Genomic DNA, 14,409 nt, shown 5'->3' with positions numbered 1-14,409 from the left:
TTTGGTCTCCATTAATTTCACTCTAAAGCCCAATGGCCCACTCAATAATGTATCCCAAAGGTCTATAATAAGACCTAGCATATGGTAGGCATTGAATACATTATGTAACTGGAAAAATATACAGAATCCCTCATTATTTTGTCACGGTTTACATTTTCCAATGTCATCTCTCATCCCTTCCCCAAGCTTATTCCATATTTTAGGTATTCCAAACTCGGCTCTTCCCTTGTTTTCCCACATGTTCAGCTTTTTGCAATGAAAATTTCTTTTTCCTGGAGTATTCTTCCCTCTGTTAGCTACCTGGCAAAGTCAAGCCTCAGCTGAAGCGTAAGCTCCTCCTCTCCCATCCCCCATAATGTACTTTGGGCAGAGTTAGGTATGCTACATGTAACTCTCTGATATGGCCCTTGTGACTTTAGAAGATTTAAGAACACATGCAATGAGAATGAAGTATTTTGATTTGGATGGCCAACTGGTCACCTAGACAGATGGCCACAAGTCATATTTATTTGCCCAGTGACCTCACTATGGTCCAAGATCAGACTCTTGGCCTCGTGTGCTCAGAAACTAGCCTCAGCCATGTTTCAGTTAATAAGAATGATTAGACATAAAGATGCTAACTCACACTAAGAGACCCGACGGAGGCCATTTTGTGAATTTAAAATGAGAAACATCTGTGAAGCCAACTTCACATTCACATTTGCCTGATAAGTACATTTGCTCCCTGTAGATAAGCTATACTGAAAGCCAGATTATCAGAGAGGTGCTTGAGAAACATGGAATCAGAACAAGGGGATTTATATACATTATATAATTTCAATATTTTATGGTATTAGGTTCCCTTAACTGGACATAACAATCTTAGCAACAGGGATGTACGTTAGGCAAAGCAAGTAAGTCTGCAAGCCTGATAAAACTCTTTGCTGGATTGTATTTGGACAAGAGCTCCCAAACTTTGTCTCTTTTTTTCTGTATATGACTCTCATTTTCTCTCTATATTTAAATAGCTGAACTATCCCTTATCTAATTGGCACATTCTTTCTTATTTTATTGCACTTAAATAAGATTATATTCTAAATTTTACTGACCTGGAGGCCAGTCTATTCCTTTAAGTGGAATTTGCAAATCTCCGCTTTGATAGATTAAGTGTTGATTTCTGAGGGCAAAATTGTTTTTCTTATTCCTGTTTTGTTTCTGAGGTGATGAGGAGACTTTCACATTGTAACTGCTTGTTTATTTCACCTCTGACTTACCCAGAAACCTGAAATGTCCTAGAGATTGGTGACTATGATTTATTAATTTTGGTGTCCTATTACCTAGCCCGGAATTTTATCACAGAAAAATAGGTTGCCTAAATAAATATAGGTTAAAATTTTTCTTTGGTAGTAAAGTGATGTTTATTTTCTTTCTTTCTTTTTCTTTACATTTTATTTATTTGAGGGGGGACTGGGAGAGAGACAAGCAGACTCAGCACTGAATGCGGAGCCCAACGCGGGGCTCCATCCCACGACCCTGAGATCATGACCTGAGCTGAAATCAAGAGTCAGAGGCTTAACTGACTGAGCTACCTCTGCGCCCCATAAAATGATGTTCATTTTCATTGACATTTTAAGCTATCTTTAAGTGAAAGTGTTATTTTAGAATCTGTAATAATTTTAACATTTTAGAACTTGTGATTTTTGTGTGTGTGTGTGTTGGGCAATTTAGCTTCCTTTTCAGGAAGTGATGTTTAATCAATGAATAATATATTGAAACAGAGAAAAAGAAAAAGTAGTTAAAAGCAAGGTTACTAGCTTGTAATTCATTACATTAAAATATTCATCTGTTGAAATTGTAAAATATATAGTGATAAGTAATATTTAGCTTATCAACAGTGCAGCATTATTTATTAAATTGCTTAAATTTGAAATAGCCAGATGTGTGTACTATTAACAGCCGCTAACTTTGAGTTCTTCTGCTTACCAAGGTTTCTGAAGGACAGAAAAATTTTTCTTACAAAGGAGGTATAGTGATTACTTTAAACAAAAGCCATCATGTTTATAAAGTTTAGCTAGTTTATTCCAGAATGTTCAGGCACTTAGGTCTGGGTCTGAAACCAGTTTATCTTGAAGTTTATACCAAAATGCTAGAGCTTGTCAGGTATTCATGAGGTTCCCTGTGTTTTATTGAGATCTTGTCTTTATAGTCATTTTACTGCAGTTATAATGTAACTTCATTTTGGTGTAATACTGGTGTAACCGGCAAGGTTAATAACTGTGTACCGATCAGATTTGTTGGAGGAGGAATTGGGTAAAAACTCTACAAGCTGTTCTTCTAATGAAGTCTGATTGGCTTGAGAAAGAACAGATTTTTTTCGTGATTAATTAACTGTTACATTAAATCAGTCTGTTGTTACTTTCCATAAATTTCATATTCAGTGGTGGAAAGAGGTAAGTGTTTTCAATTTGTACATGGTTATGAATAAGTCCATATTGGAATATGTGGTAAACTGAAATGTTGCTTTAAAGCAATACTTACCCTCATTGGAAGATACCACTGATTAATATTTTGGTGTGTATCTTTCTATTTCTTTTGAATGATGCAGAAAGAATAATGATGAGTGGTTTGTAATTTGGAATTACAACTAAGGGTTAGGGGCTTAGACTGGAAGTTTAGGTCTAATCTCAGTTGCTGTTTCAACTCTGTGCTTATCTTTGAGATCGGAGGGGCATGATGTTGACTCTTGGTCAAACCCCAATGAAATGTGCTGGATACCGATCTATGCTAGGGTCTGCAGAACATCAGGGGCAACCTTAGCAGTTTATCAGCATTGGTTTTAGAAAACATACAGATTGATGGTTTGCACCTGGTTTGTGAATTTTTTGTGTGTGTTCTGCAATTTAGCTTCCTTTTCAGGAAGTGATAATCAATGAAGTATGTATTTTGTTCTTTGGTTTCTACTATTGAGACTGGTCATGAAACCTGCCCTTGGCTGTGTGATCAGAGGCTATTAAAAACCTTTCCTCAGATGAGACTGTGACAATCTTGGTGATTCATGATCTGAAGATGAAGTGTGTTCTCTGGGACTGAGAAAGGACCCTGGGAGCTACAACTGGAAGGCTCTGTCTCTCTGATGTTGGCCTGGGTTTGTTTTTTTCCTGCTGCACCACATCCTTTACTCTTATAAAAGTCTTCTGTGAATACACTGTGTGATGAGTCCTTTCAATGATCAAACATGGTATAATTCCTACTATGTTATTTTTCCCCCCAACCATTTAAGAGTAAGTTGCAGAGATGATCCCTTTTTGTCTCTGAATATTGTAGTGTCTATTTCCTAAAAGAAGAAAGAATTCTTCTATATGACCACAGTGTAATTATCAAAGTCAAGAAATTAACATGAATACAATAGAATTACATAAATTGTAGATTTTATTCAGATTTGTCTTTAAACAGCTTTTATTGAGGCTTTAAACGAGTAATGTCCCGTCTAGCCAAAAAAAATCCAAGGTCATATGTTACCTTTGGTAATCATATATCTTAAATCTTCTCTAATTAACTTGCTGGGTCCTTGTCTCTCATGATATTGGTATTTTTGGAGAGTAGGGTCAGTTATTTAGTAGAATGTTTCTCAATTTGGGTTTGTTTGATGTTTCCTCAGGATTGACTCAGTATATGATCTATTGGCGGGAATACCATAGATCTAATGCTAAATTCTTCTCAGTGCCTTATGTCAGGAGGCACGTGCTATCAATTAGTCTCATTATTAGAGATATTAACTTTGATTATTTGGTTAAGGTAGTGTCTGCAAGTTTTTTCCCTGCAATGTTATTATTTTACCCTTTGTAATTAATATGTATCCTGTGGGTAGATACTTTGACCCTATGCAAATATCTGGTTACTTCCCTTAAATTCTACCTTTTAGTTTTAGCATCCACTGATAATTTTTGTTTGAGTCAACTGTTATTATGACAGTTGCCAAATGGCAATTTTCTAATTACATCATTCTGTCTGCATTTATTAGTTGGCTTTCTATTGGAAGAAAGGGCCCCCATCCTCATCTTTCTTTCCATCAGTGAGGACACATGGACCCCCTACTCCATGCAATACTATCTTTATTTATTTTGATACTACTATTGTCCCAGATTTGGCCAGTGGGAACCACTTTAAGTTGGCTTTTGTGTCCTTTTGACATGTCCTCACCATTTCTTTGAACTCTTTCAGACTTTTTGGCATAATAAGGTTACCTTGTATTTTTCTTGCCTTAGCCCTGGAATCAGCCATTTCTCCAAGGATTCCTGGTACTCTTCAATGGAGAATGGTATTTAGACACCAAGATCTGGATGTCAGGTATGCTAATTGCAACTGGGTTGTCTTAGGTTTTAGGCCTTCTCATCTGACAGAACTAGGAAATTGAATATGTATATGAATATTCTCATACATGAATTTAAAATTTTACATCCTACTTACACTCCTAATTCTCCTTTATCCATAGAATTTATTATCTTTTAATATCATAAATATTTTTTACTTATAATATTGGTTAATATAAGATTTGCCCAGTTTTTTTTTTTTCCTACTAGAATGTAAATTCCACAATGGTGAGAGCTTTTCATTTGCTTTGTTTATAAAAGTGTCCCAGGCAGCAAGAACAGTTCTGGGCTCAGTAGTTATTTGTGAATGAAAGAATAAATGCATTTCAGGGGAAAATTTGTGCAGGAAAGAAAATACAATTATATTATATAGTTCCATTGTAAATAGTATTTCCATAGTTATAAACTATATTAAATTAATACTGAATATTGATATAAATAAAATTATGATAGAAGTATATTGTGAAGATGGAGGGAAGAGAAGGGTATAAATGTGTGAGATGAAAGAAATTTAAATCTTTATTTTTTAGAGAAAGTCAGTAGATAATGCCTAACATTGAAAAAGTTTTTTGTTTGTTTGTTTGCTCCTTTATACTACATAATTGAGTGTCAAAAGAAACAGAGAAGTTGAAGAGAGTGAGAAATCAGGAAGTGGGTGATGGAAAGGGTATAGAGGACTACATTTTTATAATAAGTAGGACAAAACTACTTGATTTATTAAATTAGATGCCTTTGATATAAGTACCCTTAATATATTCTCTAGCCATTTTCCTCCCTATATAAACATATACCTTTGGTAATAATAAAACACAAAAAGCTTTTGAAAGAAATAACATATATGAATGACTATATGAATATATGTAAGTAATTTTTCTGGAATCTTCTCTAAAGATATCCTTTCTTTAAGGCAAGTCAGCAAAAAACTGCATCAATGGACAAGAATTTTTTTATCCTAGACTGCACATCAGCATGGAACTATTTGCCTATATGGATGAAACTTTTTGTCTTATTTACTCTAAGTGTTGTCGAGACTGTTGCTTGTAACATTATGCAGGAGAACTTTTCTTCTCCTCTCAGTATCAGATACTGTGTATTCCTCCAAAGCAAGTGGTTTGCTTTATTTTATGAAATAGCAAACCAAAAAGCTGACATTGTTTCTCCATAGGGTATTAGGAAATTCAGAGATAAATTCTCTCACATCTGTAGCAAATGTACAGCATCTCCGAGTATGTATCTTGTTTCCTAATTTGTGTCCTGCACTTGATTATTGCCTTCCTACCCCAATTTTCTCCTTTGCCTGATTTCAACACATATTTTGTCATAAGTTGCCTTAAGTTTTGTAAACTTTATTAAATCTGTTCAAAACAAGGAAAGGTATAAATAAATAATAACTGATTACATGTATTTTTATCCACTGAAACGGAATTATTTCTGAGGTAGTCCTAATTCCTAGAGATAAAAGATGTATAAACTTTTTAAATTACTTGCTCATTTGGAACTTTTTTTACTTTTCTCAGCTTAGTTAACATTTTCTTAATCTTGCTTATAATTAAACTTTGAGGGAGACATTTAAGGTAATTTGAAATCAATATGCTTCCTCTTTATTTAAAAATGATAGGACAATAGATTTTGGGGTTAGAAATGGTTGTAGTGATTTTCTAACATAAAATTCTATAATGAGCTACTCATTTTATTCCAGTTTTCTTTCTTTTGTTCTGTTGGAAAAGCCTTTCTTTAAACTGAAGTATACACACACACACACACACAATCTTTTTAAGTACTTTCTCTGTGGTATACAATGTGCTCAGCACCAGGAAAACTGAAGCAAATAAAATAAGCTCCTTTAGCAAGTTCCTCTCTGAAACCCATTTCCTCATGTGTAAAATGGAGAGAATAGGAGCACCTTCACATAGAATTTTGGTCTGAGTGTTGAATGAATTAATGCATATAAAGTACCACCACACAGTTAAGTGCTCAATAAGTGTTTGCCGCTGGCACATACTTTACAGGCTTGTTGCTAACATCAAATAAAAGCACTTTGTAAAGTGCACAGCACTATTAAAATGTAAGGAGGTGCCAGTGAATTAAATCTTCGTGGTGTTAGGTTATAATTGCAGTCAATCGAATACTTTTTTTGGTATATGATTCTATTCGGAAGCATATTAATTATTTATGCATTTTTTTTGGGAACCGAAACAGTTTTGAACATTTATGTCATTAAATTTCATATTTAGTCCATCATTTCAGTGTAACACCTTACTGACTCTTCACCCTAACATTGAATTCATTAGTTCTTATTTTCCCATTTGTGTGTTTTATAAATGGTATACATATACCTAAGTCACTGATAATCCTATTGATTTATACAAACATTACCTTACTCCATATTATCACCAAACTATTATTTAATTGATTGTTTTGGGCAATTTACTTTTTTTTTTTTTTTTAAGTAGGACAGTCTCCCCATTTGCCTGGAAAGGAATTTTGTTTCTTTATGTTCCTCAGACCCTTGGGAGCAAAAGACTAGGCTAAAACCTATGGAAAGCCCTGTGTTGTGTTGGTTAGGTAAAGGTTATCTCCCGCCTGGGTTGTTCTGGCCAGCAGTCTGATGTGTGGGATGCTGAGCTTGCATTTGAGCCTGAGGAAGGTGCTGGCCTTTTAAATATCTGAATCAATTGCCGAACTTAGACCCCAGGTGACTTGTAGAGTGGCTGTGTTCAGTCTTCTTGCCCCCATTTACTGTGGAGTTTGGTATTAATTGGAGGGAAAAAAACCTCCACAAAAACCATAATCACTCAATTTGTACTTACTGTGGTGTTAGGCATTTGGCATCAGGAAAGCCATCTTCCCCAAAGCTGTATCATATTGTTATGAGAGGTAGTTCAGGGAGTGAGAAATATCTCCTATTTAATTTGAAGTTACTGGCATTCCTATTACACTGAAAGGCATACACTTGTATCTTGGAGCACTGGGCTTTGGACATGTGCTCCTCCCACCCTCATACTCACAAATATCCCCAGCCCATCTAGGCAACCTTATTGCTATAATGTGGACACTTTGCTCCATTTCATGTGGATTCCCCACAATTCCCACATATCCATATTCCTACCCATCTCTGAATCTTTGCTGATTTTCTTCTATCTGACTAGAATCCATTTCTTAGGCCCTCTCTAACTATACTAATCCTACCCAAGGAGTTTCCCTAGGTAAATCTCTTCCAAAATGATCTTTTTACTTTCTTATTTCCATTGGATCATAATGTTTTTAATACACATTTTATAACATATGGATTGTTTCATATACATAAATGTTCACTTCCAAAATAATATCTTGTTATTCCAGTATTAATAAAAGAGTTATTTGACTTAGCTAGCTTTATAAAATAACTGAAATGGCCATTTTGATATATGAATTTTTAAAAACTTTAATTTTTTAAAGAGTGTACAAAAGATATTACATACTTCCTTAAATAAACATCTCTATCGAAACAATTTAGCCTGCTCTTGGTGGTTTAGGATCATAAACATTTGTTTTTCCCTGCTATAAATTACCCGAAGACTGTTATCAATTGTTATTATTTGAGGCATAAGCATCAAAAAAGACCCCCTTTTTCCCATTCAGACCTCTGCTTCTAAGATTTAGTCAATCACTTATTTATTCAGTTGGTGTTTATTGGTCACTGTAGTTCAGTATTATGTTACTTAGGGAAATAGTAAAGCAGGCATTAATCTCATAGTACTTTTGGTCTAGAGTACTGACAGTCTAGATGCTAAACCAAAATCACATAAATAAAAATATAAGTTCAGGCCAAATAAGTTCCAAGAAGAAAAAAAATACAGGGGCATTATGAGGGAGTAGGGACAAAGGTAACTGACTTAGACTGGTGTGTCAAGGAAGGCCTCTGTGGAGAAGTGACATGTGAGCTGAAACCTGAAGAATAAATAAGTCTTAGCCAGATAAAGAGTGTGGGAAGAGCATCTCAGGCAGAGTGAATAGCATGTACTCAAGCCCTGAGTGTGCAAAAGAGCTCGGTCCCTTTAGGAACTGAAGGAAGTCACATAGCAGGAGGAGCTGGGACCAAGGGTGTGATGTGGAGTTGGGGGGGGTGCAGATAGAATAAGGTCTCTTTGGCTATTTTATAGATTTAGATTTTCCCTAAGTGTGCGTGGAAATAGGTTGGAACAGCAAAGGAAGGTGTTACACATATGTTAAGATCTCTGGCTGCTTAGGTCAGACGGGTAAGGGAGAAAGTTCCAGAAACAGGCAGATTAGAAGGTCCAGGTAGAGGTGCCACAGAATAAGCGTGGCAGTAGAGGCACTGGAAAGTGGACAGATTCAGGTTTGACCTTGGAGGCATGAGTAAAGGCTTTGCTGATGGATCTGATATGGGGGTGGGGAAAGAGAGGTCAATCCTAATTTAGATTTCAGGGCACGTGCTGGTTCGCAGGCTCTTCAGGAGCTTCCGGGTAGACTCTGAAACTGGCCCCCGTATATGGAGGGCACACAGAGACCGAAGAAAGTGGCAGATCACTCCACATTGGTGGGTGACAGGTTTAAGAAGCAATGGAACTTGCACACAAGGCTTGTCCCTGGCAGCCAGACGGTGAGTAGATCCCTACACTGTCCCATCAGAGTCTTAAAAGTATATGGAGAGGCCTTACCTGGATTCAGTCGTGTATCCTGTCCAGATGATCTCAACACCACATCATCATCTGAAAGCTATGTCCTTGGGCCAGCCTCTGGGAGCAAGAAAGGCAAGTGGAACGTGCATTCCAAGGACAAGGGAGGGAGTGAGGAGCCTCTGATTGCTGGGGTCCAGCTCATGGGGGAATCCCAGTCACGTCTTCAACATGACCTTTCCTAACAGCTTGTGTAAGTACACACACAGTGTGTAGAACCAGCAGGCACGGTATTTCTTGATATAACCGTTACCTGTCATCTGAAGCCTCACTTTACTTATTTTCAGATTCTTGGTATAAAACAAGATTTGAGGCTCCTAAAGTCTGAACCTCTAGACATAGGAGTGTCAAACTGTAGAGGTCAAGTTCTTTGACACCAGCGACCAAGTCTCACACTTCTGAATCATCTTAAAGTGCTGTTCTCAACATAGAGTAGGTGCTTACTGAGTTGATTTTAGGTTAACCAAGTATGGTTTAATTAATGCCAGTTGCTTGCTTGAAGATTTCCTTGATGATAAGGATTATGTCTTACTGTTTTTCATTCTTCTTTTTTTTTTTTTTAAAGATTTTATTTATTTATTTAAGAGAGAGAGAATGAGAGACAGAGAGCATGAGAGGAAGGAGGGTCAGAGGGAGAAGCAGACTCCCTGCCGAGCAGGGAGCCCGATGCAGGACTCGATCCCGGGACTCCAGGATCATGACCTGAGCCGAAGGCAGCCGCTTAACCAACTGAGCCGCCCAGGTGCCCCTGTTTTTCATTCTTCTTAATGGTGGGCACATTGGTAAGTCTTTAGTGAATATCTGGACATGTTCACTATTTGTCCTAATTGAACATTAAAGGTGGGACAGAAGAAAGAACATTCATGAATCTCAATGTGCATCAGAGCAAGAATTAGACATGCATGCCCATTATGGCTGCTTCTGGTTATCCTTTTGGGTTCTGCCTGACCGTGGAGAGATTATATTCTCTTCTTTCTCTGCCACTCTGTAAACTGAGTGGGAAAGTGAAAAATTATTTCGATATTGTTAAAACAGTAAGGGAGGCTTTATTCAGGACTGTTGTGATAGGTGTCAAGACTATCACAATAGGAGAGGTATCAGGCTCAACTCTGAATACAACAAGAACAAATGAAGATTTATAGCTAAGAAGCAGGTGAAGGGAGTCTGTAGATGGAAAATTTCTAAGAGGAGACATTAAGGGTAGGGGAATTCTTGCTAAATCTGTTAGTTTCTGTTAGTACTCCTGTTAGATTCTCATGGAAGGCAGGCCAGCGGGGTCATATATCATCTGCAGGATGGTGGAGGATGAGGAATCGGGTCAGATTCTCTCTAAACTGACTTAAGAGAATTCTTGCTTAAACAGCAATGCAGGCCTAGCAAGGATGGGACTAAGGTCGAGACCTTGAGAAGGGGGCTCCCAGGAGCCTGACTCAAATTTTGCCAAGGAGAGTTTTTGTCAGCAGGCTCTGCCTCTGGGGGCCTGTGGCTATCATCCACAGTTGCCAGAATGGGGAAGGAAGTCTTTCATGCAGATCTAAGCCGTTCTCCATACAACACTATTCATAATAAAACTGACACTGTTACCTCCAGTGGTTAGACTGTCAAGTCTATTTCTCCAATGGCTCAGAATTCAGGTCTCCACCTGAATGGAGACATTAATGATAATTCATTGACTCTCTAAGAACCCCAACACATATGTCTAGATATGTCGATGCACTTGTAACTGCGATTTCCTATAGTGCAGGAGAAGAGAGTTAACTACAGAACTACATTATTACTATATTGTACCAAGCCCTGTGTTAGGTTCTTTAGACAGGTTATTTCATCTATTCTCACAGTGATACTGAAGAAGTCAACAGCACCATAAAAATCCATAGAGGTACCAGGAATTTTATTCTGGCTTTTAAAAAAATTTCAATTCAATTAATTAACATAGAGTGTATTATTAGTTTCAGAGGTAGAATTTGTTTTCTTTGTTTTTTAAAATATGTCAGCTGGTCCCAGGTATAAAAAGGAGGACCCAGAAATTTCCATACATTTTATTATTAAACTCATCTCTGTCATATTGCTCAAATGAGTGTCTGTTTGGGATTTTATATACTACTCAACTTGACATCTCTGATGGAGTTTTGCTAGAGTGTAATGCCAGGTAAATGCAAATTACAAACTTTGTGCAACCAACAGTTCATTTCACTTATTCTGGGAAAAAACCCAGTAACTCTCTGTAGACTACCTTCACTGCTCTAGTTATCCCCTCTAAGGTATATTTCAGATTTTCCTGAAAATAACTTCTCTGAAAATTATGTCACCAAAATGAGGTTTCTTAGAATATAATATTGAGATGATCCAACACATGACCAAAATTAAAATACAGCAAATGATTAGACAAACTACTGTCTTAGAGAAAACAATTAGCAATGATTGGACTTTTAAAATCATTGCAATTTTTTCCTATAATTTTATCTTTTCTCTGAAAACTGTTTCCTTCCCTTCCATAATTGAAAGTGACTGGCTTCCCACTTTTGTGCTTCCTTTCTGCCATATTTTTTTGCTGACTTAAGATGCTACACTTCCCTCGCAGGTACTTCTGGGTTCTCAGAGCAGCATTAGAAATAAATCATTATTATGTATTGAAAGTATTAAAATGAGCTTAGTCTTTACTCGGTAGATTCATGTCTAGGAATAAAGTCAGTTCTAATACAATTGTGCTCCCAAGAAACCTTGCATTATTAAGAATCACATGTAAGAATGATTGTCGGAAGGGAAGTTAGAGCTTAAACAATTTTGGAATAACAATTAAAGATTATGTTTCCTACAGGAATTTTAATAATACCGGTATTTGAAAACTACTAACAATTTGTATTTATAACATAAAAATTAAAGATTAATCAACAGAAACAGAAAAAAATTAGATAAAACTTTCTGAGTGAGCCCTGTGCATTTTAAATGATAAAAATTAATGAACTTCTAGGTTACCATTGTGTAAATAATTTCTATAACTTGTGTGATGCTTAAGACCAGGTTGAAACTAGATGTCTTAAAAATGCATTGTCAAAGTTAATTATAGCATTCATAACTGGCAATGGTTTTTAATTATAAGTAAAAAACGGGGGGAAGGGGGCCTAAGAGCTGTATGTAACATGCTTAACATTTAAAAAAAAATCTTAACCTGTGATGCTATTTCCAGGGCCCAAGCTTCTTATAATTAATAGCAGTTCATATATTAAAAATCAGGGTCATTATGGAAATTGCAGTGGCAATGAAATGCTGCTATAGCTCGAATAAATTAAAACAAACATTGCTTAGGGGCGCCTGGGTGGCTCAGTTGGTTAAGTGTCTGACTTCGGCTCGGGTCATGATCTCAGGGTCCTGGGATCGAGCCCCGCATCGGGGTCCCTGCTCCGTGGGAAGCCTGCTTCTCCCTCTCCCACTCCCCCTGCTTGTGTTCTCTCTCTCGCTGTGTCTCTCTCTGTCAAATAAATAAATAAAATCTTAAAAAACAACAACAACAACAAAAAAACCCCAAACATTGCTTAGATGCATATACAAGGACATTCATTGCAGCACTTTTTTATGATAGAAAAAAATAGAAAATAACATAAAATTTTGATAATAGGGGATTGACTAACTACATTTTTGTAAATCCCTATAATGTATGCCTGCATATGTAATGTAAATATTCATGGTATATTATTAAGTGACAAAAGCGTGTGATAGAATGGTATGCACATCATAATCCCATTTTTGAAAATTTATGTTAATTTTCCATTGAAAGTGTCTAGAAAGATATATAGTGAGATATTCAGACTAGTTATCTAGAATCTGGAATTTTGGATACCTTTTCATTTTGCTTGACTCTTGTTTTCTATAATAAATATGGATTCCTTGGCTAAGATTTATAATAATTGGAACAATTAGTATAATTAATTATTGCTTAATAAGTCATTGTAAAGGAAATCACATTCCCTACAGTACTGCATAAATTGAAGTAGAGCTTTTGGAAAGTGGAAAAAAAACAACAACAACCCACAGCCGGGGAGCCTGGGTGGCTTAGTAGGTTAAGCATCTGCCTTGGGCTTAAGTCCTGATCCCAGGACCCTGGGCTGGAGCCTGCTCAGCAGGAAGCCTTCTTCTTCCTTTTGCACTGCCTGCTGGTCCCCATGCTTGTGCTCTCTCTCTCTGTGAAATAAATAAATAAATAAATAAATAAATAAAATCTTAAAAAAAAAAAACCACAGCCATAATGAAAAAATTGTTTATAACTGCATGCTATCCTATCTTAATAACTGATCCAGCATAACATTATTGGAGAAAATCTCTAAAGGACAGAATGCTATATAGCACTAATAAGTACAAAGTTTATAGAATGCATCTAAGTTTAACTACTTAAGTTCTATTTTTTCTTAAGGGAAATTAAAGAAATACTATGTCAATTGAAAAGTGTATTGTTAATGTTCTCCAACCCGAAAAGCCCAGCTAGGAAAAAGGGGTAATAAACGTGGTGTGGTGTGGTGGCTTTACATGTAAGCATGAACTTTTTATTTTTTTAAAGATTTTATTTTTAAGTCATCTCTACACCCAACGTGGGGCTCGAACTCACAACCCCGAGATCAAGAGTCGCACGCTCCACCGACTGAGCTGGCCAGGCGCCCCATGCATGAACTTTGTAAAAGCAATTTGACACTCATTTATTTAGCCTTCACCATGTTCTAGTTTTGGTGCTCTGTGAGCAAGACAGGGTGACTCACCTCTAACATCTCACCGTCTAGTGAGAAAGAAAGAAACATCCAGAACTTCATGATGTGTTAAGTGCAGTACTAGAGGTTGAGACTAAGGGCTGTGGGAGCACAGAGCCAGCAGCGATGAATTCAGCCTGATGGGGGAGATTCCACTGAGAAGGTGAGATTTGAGTTCCTCAAAGTATGAGTAAGATTTACTAGGTGAAGATTGCTGAAAGGGCTTTCCAGACCCACGGAACCACGAGAGCAGAAGAGCAGGCAGAGTGTGAGAGGTGTCATGGGAACACCATGCAGAGGTGTGGGTAGGTTTGTGTCTTGGGTGCAGATGAGGGGGTGTGGAAGGAGCTAAGCCAGTCAGTGCAAACATTTAGCTCTGCAAGTACAAAATGTAAGAGGCTAAAAAAAAAAAAAGACATAAAATCTGAAAATTGTAATTCTGAAAGTAAAGGTAGATTGTTTCTGTCATCTAAATTCTGTAGCAGAAAGAAAAGCAGGTTTTATTGAGTTTCTATTGTATGCCTTTATATCTCTTGATGCATTTAACCCTGATATCAACCCTAAAAGGCTGATGACTCTCAATTTACACCCGAGGAGGTGGAAGCTACAGAAAGCACCCTAGTTGCTGGAAAGACAAAGTATGGC

The 14,409-nt window shown here is 36.9% G+C and overlaps 1 long non-coding RNA gene across 1 annotated transcript in view; it reads left to right on the top strand.

The window, feature by feature from the left end:
• The first annotated feature begins 3,374 nt into the window (after positions 1 to 3,374).
• LOC145721119 (uncharacterized) overlaps positions 3,375 to 14,409 on the top strand; it is a 33,679-nt gene continuing 22,644 nt past the window's right edge. Inside the window, exon 1 of the long non-coding RNA XR_014144585.1 lies at positions 3,375 to 4,326. This is a non-coding gene — a long non-coding RNA (uncharacterized LOC145721119). The remainder of the gene's footprint in view (positions 4,327 to 14,409) is intronic.

The sequence above is a fragment of the Leptonychotes weddellii genome, chromosome 4 (assembly GCF_054177405.1).
Source record: "Leptonychotes weddellii isolate Sample4059 chromosome 4, ASM5417740v2, whole genome shotgun sequence".
Lineage (NCBI taxonomy): Eukaryota > Metazoa > Chordata > Mammalia > Carnivora > Phocidae > Leptonychotes > Leptonychotes weddellii.
This window is presented reverse-complemented; position numbering and strand designations above follow the sequence as displayed.